This window comes from Canis lupus, chromosome X (assembly GCF_048164855.1).
Source record: "Canis lupus baileyi chromosome X, mCanLup2.hap1, whole genome shotgun sequence".
Taxonomy (NCBI): Eukaryota; Metazoa; Chordata; class Mammalia; order Carnivora; family Canidae; genus Canis; species Canis lupus.
The window spans coordinates 10,723,800-10,736,647 of NC_132876.1; the positions used below are offsets into that span (position 1 = coordinate 10,723,800).

General features: G+C 37.4%; 1 long non-coding RNA gene across 1 annotated transcript in view; it reads right to left on the reverse strand.

Annotated features, from left to right (window-relative positions):
* Positions 1–375: 375 nt before the first annotated feature.
* Positions 376–12,848, reverse strand: part of LOC140628823 (uncharacterized) — a 90,471-nt gene continuing 77,998 nt past the window's right edge. Inside the window, exon 3 of the long non-coding RNA XR_012026764.1 lies at positions 376–477. This is a non-coding gene — a long non-coding RNA (uncharacterized lncRNA). The remainder of the gene's footprint in view (positions 478–12,848) is intronic.

A 12,848-nucleotide genomic window follows, 5' to 3' on the forward strand; every position in this document is an offset into this window, starting at 1 on the left:
AAAGTATTATATTCATATTAAATTTTCTGGCAGATATGAGTTATGTGGATATAGTTTGTTTATAGTTAAACTGGGAGTTAAACAATTTAACTTTTTCTATATAACGTTTAAAATAAATATATGAATATGGTCACATTTTAAAAGGCAAATAATAAAGAAGACTTTGTGAAGAAAAGCATCCACTTTAACTGACCCTTCACACCTCCAATCCTATTTTCATCTATTAAAGTATTAAATGTATTAACCACCTAATATGTGTCAGATACTTTTCTAGGAGCAGGAGAAGCAGATATATTGTATCATTATTTCATGATTTATCATCTTTAGTATTATCTATTGACAGCCAGAGATTGAAAAAAAAATAATGATAGAGCTCACTTACCCTACCCTGGCTTCATGAAAAGAGCTTCTGGGAGTTTCAGAGTCGAAGGGGAATTTGGAGTTTGCACAATGCTGACAGGGACTTCAGTGGAAACACTGAAAAATAAAAAATTAATGAACTAGATAAGTGGCAATAGAAAATTTTCAAAACAAAATAGATAGGGAAAAGGAAATGGAAAAAAACCTCCACATTGTAAGAGATCTATGACAACAAAAAGTAACCTAGCATATATGAATTTAAAGTTCTAGAATAAAATAATAACAGGGTTTGAAAAATTAAGCCCAAAATATTCCCAGATTTGATGAAAATTATAATCCCTGAGATCCAAGAAGCTCAAAGCCCAAGCAAGATCATGAAGAAAACGGACAGACATCATAATCAAACAGCTGAGAATCAGAGATCAGGGTAAAATCTTTTAAAATAAATAAGAAAAAATGTATTAGGTATAACAAAATAAAAGTCAGAAATGGTAGCAGACCTCTTGGAATCAGTCCAAAACAGAAACATTGGAGTGAGATCTTTAGAGTATTAAAAGCACAAAATCCTCTCAACCTAGAATTCTATACCCAGTACAAAATATTTTTTTCAAAACTGAAAACAAAATAAAGACTATTTCAGGGGGAAAAAAAACACTGAAACAATTCATCACCATCCGACTGTCACTACCAAACAATATGGAAGGTATTCTGTAAACGGGAGGAAAATCCTACCAGATGAAAATATGGATCCATACAACCCAATTCAAAGCACTGAAAACACTAACTTTGGGGGTAAACAACTCTTTTCCCCCTATTTTTAAGTCTCTTTAAAACATATTTGAAAGCAGGATGGCAAAATAGGAGGTCCCCCATCTAAATCCTCCCACAGCAACAATAGTTTGACAGCCATCCACAGACAAAAACATTTACCTTTGTAAGACTGTTGGGATTCAAGTAGGAGCTTGTGAAACCCTGGTGGAGCAAAAACCAAAGCAAGGCCATTTTTTTAAGATTTTATTTATTTGAGAGAGAGAGAGAGAGAGAGCACAAGCAGGGGGAGGGGCAGAGGGAGAAGCAGGCTCCTCTCTGATTAGGGAGCCCAAACTGAGGCTGGGTCCCAGGACCCTGGGATCATGAACTGAGCCCAAGGCAGATGCCTAACCGACTGAGCCACCCAGGAGCCCCTAAAGCAAGGCCATTTTGACAAGGCTGGTCCATGCTCTGGTGGCATACCAACTGTGGTCCAGCTAACAGACTCAGACACAGCTCCATTCATCCCCTTGTGAATTCAGCTACAACCCCTTTTGGTTTTGGTCCTGCCACCAGCACCACCTGTGTGGGGACCACCATGATACTGAGATTTACCTCTAGGAGTTAGACCAGGTCCCCACAATAAATATCAGAAAAAAATCCCCTTGTGCTTCTGGCAGGAGGAAGGGAAAAAAATCATTTTGAAGTATACTAGAGCATTATGTTATTTGTGTAAAGTTTTGCCCTCAGAGAAAATTAGTTAACCAAAGCCTGACCTTCTGGGGTATTATCAGAACGGTATCACCTAGGGGAAGGGAAATAACAAACTCCAATTCATTCTAATCAACCTGCCCCACCTAAGGGGGGAGGAAATTCAAATTCATGGGAAGTTCATAATCCAGAGCATTGGCTCACTAAAAGATTGAGAATTAATCATAGAAACATAGAACCCTTCCCTCCCCTACACCTCACCACCACATAACTATTGGGGAAAAATAGTAGATACACAAAGATGAGGAGGACTGAGAATTGTCCAAAATTAATTAAAGACACCAAACCACAGATCCAGGACTCTTAGAGAACAATAAGCAGAATAAATTTGTTAAGAATCTCACCTAGGTATTCATATTCAAATTATAAAAAAAAAAACAAAGACAAAATCTTTAAAGAAGCCATGGAAGGGGAGCAAAACAATTTACCTATAGCAAAACAAAGATAAGAATTATATCCAACTTCTCTTCATAGACTATGCAAGCAACAAGAGAGTGAAGTACAGTATTTAAAGTGTTGGGGGTGGGGCACTTGGGTGGCTCAGTGGGTTAAGCCTTTGCCTTTAGCTCAGGTCATGATCTCAGGGTCCTGGGATCAAGCCCCACATCAAGCCCTATATCAAGCTCTGCACAGCCACCCTTGCTCAGCAGGAAGCCTGCTTTTCCCTCTCCCTCTGCCTCTGCCTGCCACTCCCCTGCTTGTGCTCGTGCTCTCTCTGTCAAATAAATAAACAAAATCTTTAAAAATAATAAAATGAAAAATAAAGTGTTGGGGGGGGAACATAACCTAGAAATCTGTACTCAAGCAAAATTATCCTTCATAATTGAAGGAAAAATAAAATGGTCAATTAATTCATCAAGAGTACAGAGTTTCCAAATACATGGAGCAAAACTTGATAGAACTGAAAGGAATAACAAACAAATCCACAATTAGAATTGGAGATTTTAAGAACCCTCTTTCAATTGATACAATGAGTAAACAGAAAATTATGAAAGAAACAGAATACTTGAACAATTCTCAATTGACCTGACCTAATTAACAATTTAGAATATCTATTCAACAATAGAAAAATATACATTCTTTTAAAAAATAATGAAACATTTATCAAGGCAGACCATGCTTGGGGCTATAAAACAAATACCAATATATTTAAGAGCATTCAAACCATGAAAAGTATGTATTCTGGCTATAATTGAATTCTGAATCAATAACAGAAAAATATCTGGAAAATCCACAATATTTGAAAAATAACATGCTTCTAAATAAGCCATGGGTCAAAGAGATAAAAAAAAATCAGAAAACATTTTAAATTGAATGAAAACACAATATATGTGGGATGCTGCTAAGCATTACATACGGTGAAATTTAGAACTCTAAACATCTATATTAGGAAAGGTTTCAATTCAATGATATCAACTGTCATGTTAAGGAAGATCAAAATAAGCCCAAAATTAGCAGAACAGAAGAAATATAAGAGAAACAGTTGGTCAGTCTGAAGATAGTATATAAAATTTCAGTATTTATGCCACTTTTTCTGTAAGTTTGAAGATACATAAAAATGTTTAAAAATGGGGCACCTGGGTGGCTCAGTCAGTTAGGCCTCCAACTCTTGGTTTCTGCTCAAGTCATGATCTCAGGGTTGTGAGATTGAGCCCCGTTTCAGGCTCCATGCTCAGCAGGGAGTCTACTTGAGATCCTCTCTCTTTCTCCCTCTCCCCCTGTCCCTACTCCCACTCACACTCATACACACACACTCTTTCTCTCCCTCTAAAGAAATTGATAAAATCTTTATAAATAAATAAATAAATCCAAATAAATAAATAAATAAACAAATAAAATATAAAGACAAGGTTTTCCCATGTAAGTCAAATGGATTCCCCTTTTTTACACTGTACTTGAAACATTTCTCCATTTTCATTTGCTTTACATTTGTGAGTATGACTTTCTTGTACAGGATTTTGTTTTCTGTTGTTTCCCAGGGCCTTTAAGTATCCTTTTGTTTTTGTTATCAAAAGAATAAAGTTCTTCCATTATTCTATAATACTTTCTGTTTTTTCATTCTTACAGTTTGTTTCACATCGTTGTCTTTTTTTTTTCCTGAAAATATCTCTTTTGTTTGTTGTTTCAAGTTTTTATTTAAACTCTATTTGGAAAAATAAAAATTAAAAATTAAAAAAAAAACTCTATTTGGTTAACATATAGTATAATATTGGTCTCAGGTATGGAATTTAGTGATTCATCATTCACATATAACACCCTGCGCTCATTCCAACATGTGCCCTCCTTAATACCCATCACCCATCTAGCCCACCGGCCCCCCCCACCTCCCTCTATCAACCCTCAGTTTGTTCTCTATCATTAAGAGTCTCTTATGGTTTGTTTCCCTCTCTTTTTCCCCCTTCCCCTATGTTCCTCTGTTTTGTTTCTTAAATTCCACAAATGAGTGAAATCATATGGTATTTGTCCTTTGTCTGACTGATTTGTTTGGAGACATCTCTTTTAAAGCCCTCTGCAGTCTCCTTTTGCTTCAAACTGTACCAATTTTTCTTTAACCCTACTACTGCTTCTATCACTACTACTATTATACACAATGACCCATCTGCACATGTGCACACAGATACACACACACGCGTGTGTGTGCGTATACACATGCACACACAGGTTTTTCTTGTTTGCTCTTGATTTAACAGTCATAATTGCATTATGGTCTGAAAACAAGGCCTATAAAATTTAGACTTTTTGGAATCTATTAAAATGTTCTCTTAGTTCAACAACATGATTCATTTTTTAAAAAGTCCTATAAGTGTGTTAACTACATACTTCAATTCTTTAAAAAGTTTTAATTTAAAAAATAGAAGTCCCCTAGGCATGTGGGGAAAATATACATTCTTTGTTGTTAGAAAAACTGCTCTCTTCTTATTAAATCAACCTCATTTACACCTATCTGATTCTTTTATATCATTATTGATTTTGTCCTACTTATCCTGTGTTAATGTCTTTCAATGCGATTGTGTTTTTCATCAAATTCTTGATTCTTAAAGCATTTACCTTATGGATTTTGCTGATATATTGTTCTGAGCACAATACTATTGGCTTAAAATTTTATTGCTTCTGATATTAATATTGCTTGTCCTACTTTCTGATTTGTATTTTCCTAATATGTGTTTAATTATGTCTTTATTTTTAATCTTTCTATATAATTTAATTTCGGTATTTTCTTTGTGAGCAGTACATTTAATCACAACTTTTATTTTAAGCAGGTAAATTCCACTCATTCACATTTATTATAATTACCAATATGTCTGGTCTTATTTCTAAAACTTTATTGTTTAATTTTCTATTTAATTAGTATACTTTTTTATCTTTTTCTAAATGCTTCATTTTTTCCTTTTGCATTCTTTTCCCTTTGCTACTAATTTCAAAGAGGCACTGCATAATTCCTCTATACCCTAAATGTTGTAAAACACCTACTTGAAGAGAATATTGATGTATTAATGTACAAAAACTGAAGATGACTACATATCCACAATGCACTGAGTTGAGAACCTTTGAATATTTTTATTCTTTCCCCACTTCTTATCTTTGGTGTCATTTATTTGAAATGTGGGTTCTAAGTTACTATATTTTACAGAGCTAATTTATTTTCTCTGTCCAGAAACTGCTCTTAACATTTTCATGATAATTCACATGTACATTAGCAACAATTACTCAATTTTATCTATGTTTTATTGTCACTATTGCTCCTTGTATATTTAATCTTCTCCCAACTTTAGTTTTTTTCTGATTCATCTTTCAGTAAGCTGGAGTGGTTCCTTAAAGTTGTGTTTTGTTTTCCAAGCCCTCATATATCAAAAATGCCCTTTTTCCTTTCTCACATACGAAAAATATATGTGAGGATCAAATTGTAAAATCAAAGTCCTTTATTCTTATGAATATGTAAATAAAATTCTTCTCACATAGCCTCCACTGTTGCAGATTGGATTATCTTATAATGATCTGAGTCACTTCCTTCTTTAAGTTACCTATTATTTTTCTGTAGAAGCTTATAAGATTTTGTTTTTATCCATGAAATTTATAAGTGTCACCAGGAGCCCCCAGGGTTACTGTCGTTAATTCTGTCTAGAGGTCAAATGCATGCCCTTCCCTCTAAGGAATGCAGGTGCACCAAGATGGTCTAGCCATCAACTATAAGCAGGGATCTAGTGAAGACAAATCATCAGTATTAGGGAGGTCTAGCACTAGGCAACCAGTCTGAACCATGGGCCTAAGTTGCAGCAACTGAACTCCTGGAGGGATTGAGTGGGGACAAAGCAGAACCCTAATTCCTAACCCTAAGCCCTCTGAGACTAGTGGGAAAGGAAACAAATTGGAAATACATAAGCAGGGATATAAATAATGGATCCAGTCACTGAAACTGGTGTATAAAATAACAGTGTGACCAGGGTGAGTAGGCACTGTCACAGAGTTTCAGCATTAGAAAACAAGAAAAAGTGCCCTTTCAAGAATGTAGGTGTACCAAAAGGGTCCAGTCATCAACAGACATTAATCTTGAAGGATCAGCCTCAGAAATCAGGGTAATAGGATTCCATTCCTGCTATTCTTGAAGTTCAGACCTAATTACTAGGTTTAATTTAGAAGGTATTTTCTATGTTTTTCTTCCTTTCTCTAGAATATATGTGACTACAATTCATGTTAAGCTCTCCACACATACCTCAGTCTAAGCCTCCTCATCTCTCCATTAATAGTAGCTGAAAAAGTGATTTTCTTTTTTTTTTAACTTATCTATTCATGAGAGACACACACAGAGAAAGAGGCAGAGATGTAGCCGGAGGGAGAAGCAGGCTCCCTGAGGGGAGCCTGATGTGGGACTTGATCTCAGAACCCTGAGATCATGCCCTGAGCTGAAGGCAGGTGCTCAACCGCTGAGCCATCCAGGTGTCCCTGAAAAAGTGATTTTCACACAACTTATCAGAGAGAAATTTAGCCTCCACCCCACAGTGTGAGTGAACAAAATAGGACTGTTCTCAGAGTGTGTGTCTATGAGACAATAAAATTAGTCCATAGAGTTAAACGAAGTCATCTTCAAGTGGCTCTACCTCCCAGGCCCTTAGGCTGCAGACTGGATATCTTCACTGCCTTGGAGGGGAAGTGACATAATCACTTCCACTTATATTTCATTAGCTAGACTTACTCACATGATCCCACCTAGCCTCAAGGGAAAGTGGGAATGCAGTTGCTCCTATGAGAGGCAACAGTAACGCATATACCAAGGCAATTGTCGCCCCCCGCCCCATGCCAATGTAAAGAAGAATCTCTGACACTAAGGCTGAAGGTCAGACATGGGACTGGTAGTGAATTCACTGAAGTTTTATGCTTCTCCAGCAAGATTTCTCTTGGCAACACCAAAATATCAGGTTGCGCTTCCATTAACACACACACACACACACACACACACACACACACACCTGCCTGACACCCCTGACATAAGAGCAGTACACTTTATCAACAATGATCATGAACATTAGTTTCTAGACTAGCACATTGGATTGTCATTTTCCAAGGCTGACATTTACAACTCTCTTAACTTAGTGATGTTAGATACTCAGAATAATGGTACTGGGGCCTTGGAAATAATCGAAATGAGTTAAGTGCAGATATTGTTAAGCACCCTTTAGAATCATTGTCTGAAGTTTGTAGCTCATAGTTTTCCTTTAATTAAACTGCCTGCTCTATTCGGGTGTTTAAATTACACTGAATATGATGTACTGTCAGATGCTCTTAAGGTTAATGTAGAATTTCCCTCACTAATTTCCGTCTTTCATTCAACGTTTCTGTTCTGCTAACACAATGAGATGCAGTAAAATGAGGTTCCTTTCTTGTTGCTTTCTTAGCAATGTGAAGAGCACAGTGCATGCAATGCATGAACAGAAAATGAATTGTAAGAAAAGTTGCTGTGAAGACATCCAGAGCCCTCATTTGTTGTAACCCTTCATGTTTTGGAAATTGAAAGAGTTTTCTTGAAAAGGTTCAAGTGCTTCTACAAACCCGAAACCTCTCATCCAAAGCTAGCTCTCATCTCTGAGTTAGCCCCTAAACGCATCAGACGAGGAGATTCACTACAGCTTTGGCCTGAGATAAACAGCAGGCACACAGCCTGCCTTTGAGGGTCCTTGGTATGCTTCAAGGCCTCAAAAACAGTGACCTAGGCAACTGGCTCAGTGGGAAAGGGTGAAATCCAGACCATACAAAATGAGGAATTAAGGGAGGAAAAAGAAGATCTTAAACCAACAAGCACTGAAGAAGCTACAGCCTTCGTGCTGAAGTGAGATACTTTGTGTTAAATTTGAGGACCCAAATGACTGAACTTGAACTTCACAGGAATAGGCATGAGAATTTTTGCTAAGCCCCTCTCTACTAATCAGTGTAACAAATATTTTATCGTTTTATCTCTTTTCCATTTCCTATTTCTTATCCTCTCTTCCTCTTCTGTGGCATTTTCCTTTCTGTGACTTTCTGGATTTGCTGCTTTGTGAGTTGGCCTCACTGGTGACCAGAGGCACCAGACATGATTTAGCCTACTTGGGAGTAATCAAACTAAAGCTGTCACTGAAATTCTTGTCTTCCTTAAAATTCTGCATTACCCTTGGCACACCTAATTTGTCTGACTAAATGCTTTATGAGAAAACATTGAAGAAGTGTTCACTGAGTCTTCTAGAAGTATTCAAGTACTACACGCCCTGAAACTGGGCCCTCTTGTGGGTCCATTGTCAAATGAGAATGGAGTGTCCAAGGGAGACAGAACATGAGAGACTCCTAACTCTGGAAAATGAACAAGGGGTGGTAGAAAGGGAGGTGGGCAGGGGGTGGGGGTGACTGGGTGACAGACACTGAGGGGGGCACTTGATGGGATGAGCACTGGGTATTATGCTATATTGAACTCCAGTAAATAAATAAATAAATAAATAAATAAATAAATAAATAAAATAAAAAGTAAAAAAAAAGAGAGAGAATGGAGTGTCCCCGATTTCTGAGCTGCCACCCTTGCTGGAGCAGAGATATCAGTAGACATCCCCATGTACGAGCCTGGGATTCCAAGTCTGGATTGCAGAGTTCTCCTACTCCTAGTTCTGACGCTATCTCCCCGAGGGTAGCCTTGGACAGGCTCTTCCTTCTGGACCTCGGTTTTCTCGTGTGATTTAAGACAGTTGAAAATAAATTTTGGTCACTGTCAATACCTTCCAATCAGCACTGATTGGAAGTGTTTGCTTGGGTCACGGTGTTCAGAAAGATTCTAAGTGTCCAGGTTCAATATTGTCACTGCACTCTGTTGTCACTGCATTATTTCTTTTTTTTTTTAAGATTTTATTTATTTATGCATGAGAGACATAGAGAGAGAGGCAGAGACACAGGCAGAGGGAGAAGCAGGCTCCACGCAGGGAGCCCGACACGGGACTCAATCCCGGGTTTCCAGGATCCTATCCTGGGCCGAAAGTGGTGCTAAACCACTGAGCCACTGGGGCTGCCCTTTTTTTTTTTTTTTTTTTTGACTGCATTATTTCATAATGGCTAAGAGCAGTAGTTAAGAGTATTGGATTTGGAATCAAAATTTCCTGGACCCCCTTACTAGGTGTGTAGCCATTAGCATGATACTTAACTTCCCTAAGGTTGTGTTCCCTCACCTGTAAAATGAGAATAATATTACATGCCTTAATATCGTAAGGAATGCATTAGACAAATCATATAAAGTTGATAGCACAAAACCTTACTGTGTGAGCCCATGGTCTGTATAGAAAACTATCTGCATGGCCCTCAACTCACAAGCCCAAATAAATATATAGCAAAATATCTGCCACAGGCAGAGGACTGAGGAGTAGTGCTCTACTAGTTAACATCCCAAGACCAAATACTTTCTAAGATGTTTTCTAGCTTTCAGGTTATGTTTCTGTGGATACCAGAACAGCACAGATTGAGGTTAACCACCTTAGCGGCATGTGCAGTGGAATTTATAGTAGGCATATGTGGGATGTTGACAGCTTTCCTTGATTGGCTACTTCAATTCAGTTCAGCCAGCTTTTAGAATTCTTTTAACTAGGCATGTCTCCCTACTTAAGAAACAGTTAAACAAAGAGGAAAAAAAAAAAAAAACAGGTGATCATGTTGAACTTGTGGATTAACTTTACACCAAACTGATGTATATCAGTTGACTTATTATCAACTGGTTATATCTTTTTTATCTAATAAATTTAGTATTTTTGCAGTTTGGGTGCAGATATCACTTCCAATTCCAACAACTCAAACTCTCACTCTTCTATGGATTCCGGGAAAATCGTCATTCAAACAAAAATTTTTTGAATGCCTATGTGTCAGGCCTTGTCATATCCACTAAAGATATGAAATCATATAAGCCATGGCTCTTGGAGCTAAAGCACGTAGAATCTAAAAAACAAATTCTAATGGCATGCCTGGATTTGTCCTGCTCTGATTTTATATATTTAACAATTAGCCCTTTATTCTTTATGGTCAGTATTCCAGCATTCACAAACATCCAGTTCCCCTCTCCTTTCTGAACGCAGACAACTGCATTCCCACTCTCCCTCGCTACGTGGGAGCATGTGCTTAAAGCTAACCAATGAAATATGAGTGGAAATGATTCTATCACTTCCTTCCAAAACAGAACATGAGAGACTCCTAACTCTGGGAAACGAACAAGGGGTGGTAGAAAGGGAGGTGGGCGGGGGGTGGGGGTGACTGGGTGACGGGCACTGAGAGGGGCACTTGATGGGATGAGCATTGGGTGTTATTCTATATGTTGGCAAGTTGAACACCAATAAAAAAATTTTTTTAAATAAAAAAGATTAGGAGAAAGTCTTCATGCTTTCTCTTTCCTTGACGTTGGTGCTCCAGAAGTCCCCAGTTGAAATAGCCGCATCACAAGGTAGACCATCCATTGATCTGTGAACCTACCATACCCAATCTCACTGCCTGTTTGTATGGGATATGTAGAATGAGCAAATATGAGGCCTTCTTGTGTTAAATCACTGAGATTTTTAACATTCTTACTATAGCATAATGCAGATTACACTTTTTTTAAAGAGTTTATTTTTTAAGGAACTTCTACACCCAACATCAGCTCGAACTCACAACCCTGAAGTCAAGAGTCGCATGCTGTACCGATTGAGTCAGCAAAGTGGCTCACTTTTTTATTTTAAATAAAGGCTTCCAACCACAGACAGAGCATACATTCACCCATGCATATTAACTACCTTATCTTCTTTTAACCAAATGTTTGAGGTTGAAGAATATTTAAAACATTGCTTGTGCAATATGGGGCACAGGCTAAAACATCAAGAACATTTCAGTCCTATCACATAGAACTAGGCATGTCTCCCTACTTAAGAAACAGTTAAACAAAATATGTCTCCATTCTCTATTTTTCACGCAGCAGTGCTTTTATATACTTGCTTAGCTTATTTGTTAATGCTAGTAAATTGGGTGAATTATTTTTAGTATATTTAACACTGAAGTGGGCACATATTATGTTGTGATGAATAAATCCAATACTTCAAATCCTTTCTAAAGAAAACGCTGTTTTACTGAATTTTAGAGTCGAGAAATAACCTGTGTTGATAATATAGGGCTTCGTTATCGGAAGCTGATTTGAGAATAGAACACAATGTCACAAATCCCAGAGCACAGTCAAATCAAAGGTCATTTTCTCTGTAGCATACACGTGTTATTATAAACCACCGCAATTGATTTCCAAGTATTATTAAAACAACACAACTACTCTTTCATAATTAGAAATTTTCTGAGTGCAGATGGTGCCCAACTCACAATGGTTCAACTTTGACTAGCAACATGCAGTCTGATCCCGTCTTGTGAAGCTGAGCAGTGGCAGCAAGCTGCAACTTTCAATCAGCCATGCGATCACAAGGGTCAACAACAGAGACACTTAAAACCTTCTGAACCCACACAACCCTTCTGTTTTTCATTTTCAGCACCGTATTCAATCAATTACATGAGACAGTCAACACTTTGTTACCAAATAGGCTTTGTGTTAGATAATTTTGCCCAACCATAGATAGGATCATGTAAGTGTTCTGCGCACATTTAAGGTAGGCGAGTCTAAGCTATGATGTTCAGGAGGTTAGGTGTATTAAATCCATTATTGACTTAATATTTTTGACTTACAATAGATTTATTGAGACATCGTAAGTCGAGAGAGATCTGTATTCAAAATCTTTGCTCTTTTGCCAAGAAAGAGACATTAATGTATAAATAACTGGTAAATGTTAGATGAAATTAGAGATATCCAACATTTCTGTATACTAATAAGTGATGTAATAAGTTTGATAATACATTTACATGTTCATGTTGATTTTGCATGTATTTTTAATTGAAAAATGACTAAACAAAGGAAGTGCTTTTCCTTTTATTATTATTTGTTTTAAGTATCATATGGGGGTATAGCTACATAAAATCAAACTCCAGGTGGAAATGGAATCATTCAATAAAATACAGGCATATTTTTCTTCTCCCTACCACCACATGACTGTTCAGAGACAGCTGTGTAATTGGAAACATTCTAAACTTCCATATTCTACTCATGAAACTTACAAACTAGTTGTATATACCTGACAGGAAACTAGAAACCAATCCACAAACAAGCTCATAACTTTATTAAAGCCTTACAGCCTGTATCAAAGTAAATCCTATGCTTACAGGAATGTATAAGCTCCTTGAGTTTTGCCCAATATCTGTCTCTACCCCCAGCCTATCCCCATCTCATCTAAAAGCATTCTTTGCCCTGGATCCAATAATTTCCAACCCTTTGAGGTCCTTCATTAACAATGGGGGTAATGTATAAGCTCCTAACCATGCTATTCAAGTTCCTCTAGAACGTGGTCCCTGATTGCCTCTCTAAACTCAGCTATTCTTCTGCCCCCAGCAAAATACCCCATGTGAGG